Genomic DNA, 8,455 nt, shown 5'->3' with positions numbered 1-8,455 from the left:
TCAACAACAAAAAAAAAAAAGACTCTGAAATTATCATAATAGAATTTGATATAACATATAAAATTCTTCATACAAATACAAATTAACCAAAAATATTATACATAGTAGAATCTTCGACATCCGGGACAACACCAAAATCTTCTAAATATACAACTGGCCAAGATCTTGAACGTAAATCACTTTACAAAGGCTCACTAAAATCTCCTCTCATTTTTGTAAAAATCATTTTGTAAAATTTTGTTAATATCAAAATATGAATATATCAGAGGAATAAAACACGAGCATACGATTTCATAGAAAAATATTTCAAAAGACACATAAACAATAACAAAGAGCTAATCATAATAAACGATGTTGCGAACAACACTACTTAAACAAAAACAAAGTTTAAAATTAAGAGGTGACCAAAAGCACCAGACAAGATGTTAATACGGCTTCTGCCTTACAAAATAATATAATGTCATATTTTATTTTTATTTAATTTAAAATTATGATTTATTATTAAATTTTTTTATCATTTTAAATATATTAAGAATAAAAATTTTATCACACAATTAAAAAGGTCTCGTGCATTGCACGGGTTATAAACTAGTAATTATAATAAGAAGAGACAATGGTTAGAAGATTATGGTTGAAGTGTAATATTTTCAAAAGTTTATCTATTTTTTTACTTTTGATATGCCAACTCACCTTTTAAATAAGAATTTTTCATGTTTGGAGTTGTTATATATAGTCTTAAATATAATTATTAATTAATCGTTAATATCTCTCAACTTTAACAAATATTAAAATTATTATTTTATTTATAAGTTATATTCATATTATCCTACAGATTTATATTTTATCGAATTTTATTTCAGACGAAATCCTTTTGTTGTCCTCCATGTAAATTCACCATAACTTTATGCTGAATAATAAAAATGCAGAAGTTGCCAATTGGACGAATTCACAGCCGAGTTTACCGACACTATATCTATATGTACACTATATACGTATAGGCGCTTGAGTGTCAGCATATGAACCCCGTTCCGTTCTACTTGGATGCAATAGCAATGGGGCCTTTCCATAATTATAACAACTATATTCTATTACCATGTACACTGTTGGAGTTTAATTCTATATCCATATGTTATTTATTTATTTATTTATTTAGTTTGAATTTGTATTGACACCAGTGCATTACTGGGTCACGTAGGCAAGGAGAGTTTTTAGGAAATAGTGGTGAAATAAGGGTAGTGTTTGCAGTAGTGTAGGAAGTAGTTGTTTAGTTCCTAGTTTTATGGCACCACGTTAGGTGAATAATTTCTTTATATTTGCATGTAATCGTTAGTGATAAGAGAATGAGAAGTACTGCATTTTCTCTCCATTTTTCTCTCCAGAATTCACATACAAAAGCATATATACATTTTATTCTCATCACTTGGTATCAGAGCTTGGGGGAGTATAAAGGCTTAACAGCCTTCCCTACGGTTCCTTAAAGGGATAACGATTCATTTCGAGAAGAAGCTCCATGCTAGGATGAAGCTGAAGGCCATGCAGAAGTCCGAAGAAAAGCATCAACAGAGGAGCAGACAAGAAGAATCGTTTGTCATTTACAGGGGTTTGAAGGTGCAGAGGCCCATTCACTCGAGGCCCATTCACCATATTTAACACTCACGTTGTAGCAATGGAATGTGGTAGAATCTTGGAGGCAGAAATAGCGATGTTTACCTGGTTATTTTTGGGCTGTATTAAAAGAAGTGGAGGGAGTGTCAATATGCAGTGTGTGAAGGTCGGGAAACAGGAGGAGGTTTGGATGGTCGGAACTAACGACTTTGTGTGGACTGTGTGCATGCATGTAGGTGTTAACAGGCTGATGAACAGGATGCCAGACGGGCAAAAGAAAAGGCCAGACGGGCCAGCCAAACAAAAGGCCAGACGGGCCAACCAGACGGGTTAAGTTGAGTCATACGGACTCAGAAGAATAGTCATACGGGCTTGTGAATAATAGCCATAAGGGCTGTGAAATGGATGCCATATGGGCAGGAAATAAATTGCCAGAGGGGCAAACAAGGAAGCCAAAAGGATCTGTGATCAGTGGTGCCATATGGGCACAGAAAGGCCACACGGGCTGGATCAATGTATTTGCCATACGGGCATGAAGAAGCTGTTTCAGTTCAAGGCATGCCATACGGGTAGCTGAAGAATTGATAGATAATATAGAATTAAGGGGGAGATTGTTGGAGTTTAATTCTATATCCATATGTTATTTATTTATTTATTTATTTAGTTTGAATTTGTATTGACACCAGTGCATTACTGGGTCACGTAGGCAAGGAGAGTTTTTAGGAAATAGTGGTGAAATAAGGGTAGTGTTTGCAGTAGTGTAGGAAGTAGTTGTTTAGTTCCTAGTTTTATGGCACCACGTTAGGTGAATAATTTCTTGATATTTGCATGTAATCGTTAGTGATAAGAGAATGAGAAGTACTGCATTTTCTCTCCATTTTTCTCTCCAAAATTCACATACAAAAGCATATATACATTTTATTCTCATCATACACATGCTCTTTCCATTTTCATCCTCACAACCCAAAAAGATGCTTCTCTTTCTCTCTCACATACTTGCCTAAAGGAACCACCTTTGGTTTAAAATTTGTGTTTTTGCCTTTTCTTACACAGAAAGTATGATACTTGAATAACGGGCTGGTACATTTTAGGATATTTAGATTTGTTCTTTTTGTTTTTCTGAGTTTTGGGTTATTGAGATTGTGATACACTTGTCAGAGAATTGTGGGTTCTATTTAGTTTTCTGGTTTTTCAGTTGTGTAATAATATTTTGGTGATCAAGAAGAAGGTTGAGGATGGGTATAGTGAGTACCATAACTGGTTTTATTGGGTTTGGAATTTTCTCTTGGCCTTTTAGTTGGCTATTACCTTTTCATCTACTTCCAATCAACTCATGTCAAGGTCTTTTCTCTTTTGTTTTTGTATTTTGTTGTTTTTATTGTACACTTCAGCTTGTTATCATCTTTATTATACTGTGTTATGAAACATATATTGTAGTTTTGTGATTTTTCTAGTCTTTTCTCTGGTATGTTCCTTGGTTGACAGATTTTATATGAGGTCTTTGTAATGTGTTGGATAATTACCTCAATGATTATAGCTTGTTTAGTGTTGATTATAATAGGTTGGTTACTAAGTGTAGTAAGCTTGATGATTTGTCAGTTTGTTTTTTATGCTAAGCGTTTTAGTTGATATTTTTGACACAATGATATTGTTTGTGGACTATGCAACAGCTTTTTTCCTAATGGAATAACTTTGCACTTCTTTGTTTAAATGATTTTAATTTTTTTGAATTTTGCTTTGTTTAGGACCCTGTTATTCGTCCCCTGATTGAACATGATGCAGAAACTCTGCAAAGTTTGCTTCAAGAGATACCAGTGTGGGTGAAGAATCCAGACCATGACCGTGTATGCTTCTGGACTTGAGTATCTGCTGAAACAGTTATAAGTAGTGTTATTCTTAAGCATCATAGCTTGTTAGTCGCATTTGTAAATGGATCATCTGATTATAATGCTGTATTTGACAATCAATTTCTCTATTATTTATGTGCAGATTGATTGGCTTAATAAATTCATCGAGAAAATGTGACCTTATTTAGACAAGGTACTGTTAGCTTATTTTTTCCCTTTGGTTTTCAATACTTTTGACTCTATTAAGGTAGGTTCTGATGACCAAATGCAGGTAATTTGTAAGCAAGTGAAAACCATAGTAGACCCCATCATTGCTGAGCAGATTCCTCAGTACAAAATTGATTCAGTTCAATTTGAAGTCCTTTCTCTGGGATGCTTACCACCTGCTTTTACAGGTTAGGCTGTTTACTCTTCTTTTTCTGTTTTATGTACACACATGTAGATGCACAGTCGCATCATGTACCCACCATGTACCACATTTTCTTCAAGGCCGAGTTTAAGTATCTATCTGATAATTGGCTGTTTACCATTACTTCGAAACTCGTTGGTACTCATAACTGTGCAAGTTATTTATATTCTTCGAAAAGGGAGTTCTGAGGTTGTTCCATAGCACATATCTGGAATCATTAAGGAATCTCAATAGAGGCCCCCAGCCCCCAGAAAATCTTGATTAGTGTCCAGGGACATTTGATGGCTAGGTTGAATGACTAAGGAACTGTTACCAAGCTTGAAATCCTTTTACTAGCATCAGCCTATAGAACTTAGATTAGTAATGATCATTGGCTTAATGACCTTTTAGCCCTTGAAGTTTGGGTGGAAGTTCTGATGCGGCCTCGAAGTTTAAAAACGTACCTTTCGACCCTCAAAGTATCTTTGTCGTATCTTTTAACCCTTATGGCGTATACCGGTATATAATTGGGTGGACAAAGTTGACATTTCACACGGGTTAAGAGAGGCATTAAACATAAAGGGTTAAAAAGAACATCTAATGTATTTTAATGTATTCTTTAGGGGTTAAAAGGAACGAGATGTATACTTTAAGGGTTAAAAGGTACACCCAAACTTTACCCCGAATATGAATTGTCAAGTTTATACCTTGATTTATACCGGTATTTTTAAAAAGGGCTAAAAGGTACGACAAGGATACTTTGAGGGTCGAAAGATACGTTTTTAAACTTTGAGTCCGCATCGGAACTTCCATCCATACTTCGAGGGCTAAAAGGTCATTAAGCCAATGATCATTTTACCGAAGTTGGGTCTTCTATGTTTAAAAGATGGGTACATATAATATTCATTTACAATGATGCTTTAGTTATCTTCACTGAACAACTAATGAACATCAGTTTTGACAGAAACACCCTCCGTGAGTCTGATCTATGAGTCTGAGACTGGTTTGGTATGTTGTAAATTGTAATAGTAAACTAAGCGTTTTTCAATTATTTTTTGAGTGATTGCCACTTTAATTACACCCCTTATGTTTAGGCGCTTTTTCGATTTGGTCTCAAACAATTTTTTTTGGCAGTATGCACCCGTAAATTTTGAAAAGCGCTTTGCTTTGCACCCCTTTGACCACTCTCCGTTTAATTGACCGTTAAAGTTAATAGATATGGGTTTACACTTTGCACCCCACAATTTTAATTTTTTTTCATGAGTATTTTGAATATTTTTTTCCATAAATGTAAGCCCTCACCCTTTGAAGCTGATGGCGCAGCTTAACAACCCCACATCAGGCATGCTAAGGTTGAAAAAAACTAATGTCATGTAGCAAATACCATACCCTAGAGCAGATTGTGGAAGCATAACTCTGTATCCGAAAGCTTTGAATGTAAAAACATTGTTTGCATCTAAAGTACTGGAAGATGATGAATCCTTAACGAGATATTGAATTCCAAGAGAAGGTCCTTGACGAGGCTGCTTGAGGTAGATTGATAGTAGGGTAATCGTTGCAGCTATACCTAGGGCTATCGCCAACTTTGCAAGGAATGAATTTCCCGCCCTGTGGCTGTCTTTACCCGAGACACTAGTAAATCATTAATCTCTTTATCTTGACCATCTGGAGTATCAACAGATTAGGCAGCACTTGGGTTGTAAATTAACTCCCTGTGCCCGCTGTAGACGTTGGTCGTAGCAGGGTGACCAGAGCCTTACCTGATCCGAGAAGGTATACATGTTACTCCTGGTTAGGGTAGGGTTCCTTGGTCAGAAATTCATGATCTTGTGCTACTAAAATTTCACAGAAGGAAAGACCTAAAAGATTGTTTATCAAAATGTACCTTGTTATGACGGCCACAACTATTGCAGTAGGAGTAAAACAACTTGTGAGTAAAAAGTCAAAAAAGTGCAAATCGAAATGTGAAGCTGCGTCTGGTGCAGACAGCTCGGTCTCCACAGGAGAAAGGGGCGTATCAGGTCGATCATCGACAAAAGAAAAGAATTGATGATCGGTTAGAATTGGCCTTTTTTTTTTGAAATTATTAGCACGTCCAGTAGGTTGTTGACCCCGGATTCGGAGGCACATTTTATTGGCTATAGAAATATGATCTTCGTTGTTACGGTAAGTAGGTCATGAATGTCTCCAGGAAGGCTCCTTGTGCTAAGATTCTGGACAGAGAAGAGAAAGGGTAAGCACAAATTTATTAATAACCCAAACCTCCAACAAGAGGAAGGGTAGAACATAAGCAGCAAGCCTCAACCCAGTAACAAGCAACTGAACATAGAACATAGGTTCAGTTAAACAAACCTACTGCATGCAACGAGATCCTAGACTGGGAAGGGTACAAAGAAGAGGATTAATCTATGTTTTCAAGGGGAGGGTCTCCAGAGAATTAAGAGGAACCATTCTCGTTTACCCCCATCTGAAAGTCCTCTCAGTCTGTGTTAAATAAACTAAACTCTTTAGTTTCCAGTAATATTCTAGAAGGCTGCATTCAATATGTGAGAATACATTAATGTGATTCATTGATCTGAAGAGATGTATCTATTTTAATTCATGTATGATGGTTTGTATTCTCTTATTATAATTGGATAAGTTTTAAGAAGAAGAAAATATATGAGAACAACAAATATTCAAAGAGAAATAGTTTTACTATTCCTTGTTATGTTCTGTTCTATACTTTATATACTTAAACTATACTGGAATCCTATTTACAAAACCAACAGTCTGCTCCTTTTTTAATCAGAGGCCAGGAAACTGTTAGAATTCAAACTCTCCCAAACGAAGTAATATGAAAGAAAGAAAATGAAAACAGTTGCCAGCAGCAATTCCTGGATAAATGGTGGGCTGAATAAATGTTCTATAATCTGCATGCATGCAAGGAGAAAGTCAAAGCCGTGTGTGATAAAGAAACAGAGTTGCAAATGTACAACAATACATGGGGAAAGCTATAATCCACAAAGGTGAAAGCTGGAGGTTACATTCTTCGATAATAGCTGAGCTGTGTATGAATGACTTTTGTCATATAAAACAAAGAAAGAACAAACGTAAAGCAGCAGCAGTCCTTAATACTGGGGTTGGTATTTGATATGTAATAAATAGTGATGTAGTCATGAGTGATGTCAAGTGTGGTTTTACATAGCCTATAAATATGGCAGTACTACATGTAAGCTAAAACACACCAGTTAAAGAAACACCGAAGTGAGAAAAGAAATTACAGATAGAGAGAGAGCTGTAGCTCTGTTTAGAAAAGAACAAAAGGCTGAAGCCTGAGTGTATTATTATATATAAAAAGTGTGTTGTGTTGTTTAGTATTTTATTCTCCAAACTTGTTTAAACCCATTCACGTTTCCAACAGAAACCTCCAAACTACTTTCCTTGGCCATTTTGCACACAGGGCAAGAGTACACGTTAGTTTAACATATTCTGCAACATAAATGTTTACATGGGAAGATAACTACAGAGGATAGCTCTCTTTGCGGCACATTTGACAATCACTATCTTTTATGTCATTTGAAAGGTCACCACATGAAGAACCTGCATCAGGTTCAGAAGAATTCATCATCAACTGTTGATGACTCTCTTGAATCGTCTCCAGTTGTTGTTGAAGGTTGGCCACTAGGGCTTCTTTCTCCAGTGCTATCTGCTGCAAAACTTTCAATTGATAGTCATATTCATTTAAATACTAATGGAGTCCCCAGTTTGCATGGTTTGTTGCCACCACCTCATTCTCTTTTTCTTGGATTAAATCCAGAAGTTTTGAAGCATAATTGAGAATGAGGTTAACCTGCTTTGTGTTTTCATTCACAACTGAATTGATTGTTTGTAGGTTCTGCATTAAAAACAAGTATATATATAAGTACTGAAAAATAAATATATTAAGCAATTACAACAAAAGCATCCTAACGAATAATTCTAACCTGCCTCTGGAGATAGGCCTGCATGTTTTCCCTTGGAATATTGAGGTTAAAGGACGATTGTGATGATAACTCCAATGGGAGTGGATGTTGATGATGTTATTTAACATGATACGCTTGTTGGTTGGTAGCATGAGAGTTCATCAATTGTGTATGGGGAATGAGAGGCTGTGTTTGATGATTAACATAAGAGTTCGATATGATTTGAGCCTGTGATGAGAGGTGAAGGGGGTGAAGCCATAGCTTGGGTAAATTTTAATTATACAATTAAAATTAATTTATGCTTTGATTAGCCACACAAAACAATATTTGCTTTCCTCAAGCATCAGAGTAGTGATCATTGTGGCATGACGGGCAAAAAATGTGAAATTTTAATCGAAGTGTAGAAGCACTTACTTTTTCAACACTAATCTTCTCAAAGCCAAATTTACTAGTCCACATCGTTTCAGCGTCTTTGGTTGCACGAAGTATAATTCTTTTAACAATTGCGGAAACCAATAACTGCTCGATGCAAGAAAAAAGTGCCCGGAAATAACCCTGCAGAAAAAGTTCAATATGTCATTTTCAGTGATCCTAGCTGTGGAAAAGGTGGCAAACATTAATTTTAAGTAAGAGTTGTGGATTTAGAGAGAGGTTTAAATTATAATAAACCT

The 8,455-nt window shown here is 35.8% G+C and overlaps 2 long non-coding RNA genes across 2 annotated transcripts; one reads left to right on the top strand and one right to left on the bottom strand.

The window, feature by feature from the left end:
- Positions 1-2,541: 2,541 nt before the first annotated feature.
- LOC108220868 (uncharacterized) lies at positions 2,542-5,114 on the top strand. The gene is made up of 4 exons (XR_001806812.2): positions 2,542-2,946; positions 3,351-3,449; positions 3,595-3,645; positions 3,724-5,114. It is a non-coding gene; the product is annotated as an uncharacterized LOC108220868 (long non-coding RNA).
- A 79-nt stretch (positions 5,115-5,193) lies between these two features.
- On the bottom strand, positions 5,194-6,729 carry LOC108220866 (uncharacterized). Its single transcript, XR_001806811.2, has 2 exons — positions 5,726-6,729; positions 5,194-5,628 (listed from the first exon to the last, which is right to left on the bottom strand). It is a non-coding gene; the product is annotated as an uncharacterized LOC108220866 (long non-coding RNA).
- Between the last annotated feature and the right edge of the window lie 1,726 nt (positions 6,730-8,455).

This window comes from Daucus carota, chromosome 5 (assembly GCF_001625215.2).
Source record: "Daucus carota subsp. sativus chromosome 5, DH1 v3.0, whole genome shotgun sequence".
Taxonomy (NCBI): Eukaryota; Viridiplantae; Streptophyta; class Magnoliopsida; order Apiales; family Apiaceae; genus Daucus; species Daucus carota.
This window is presented reverse-complemented; position numbering and strand designations above follow the sequence as displayed.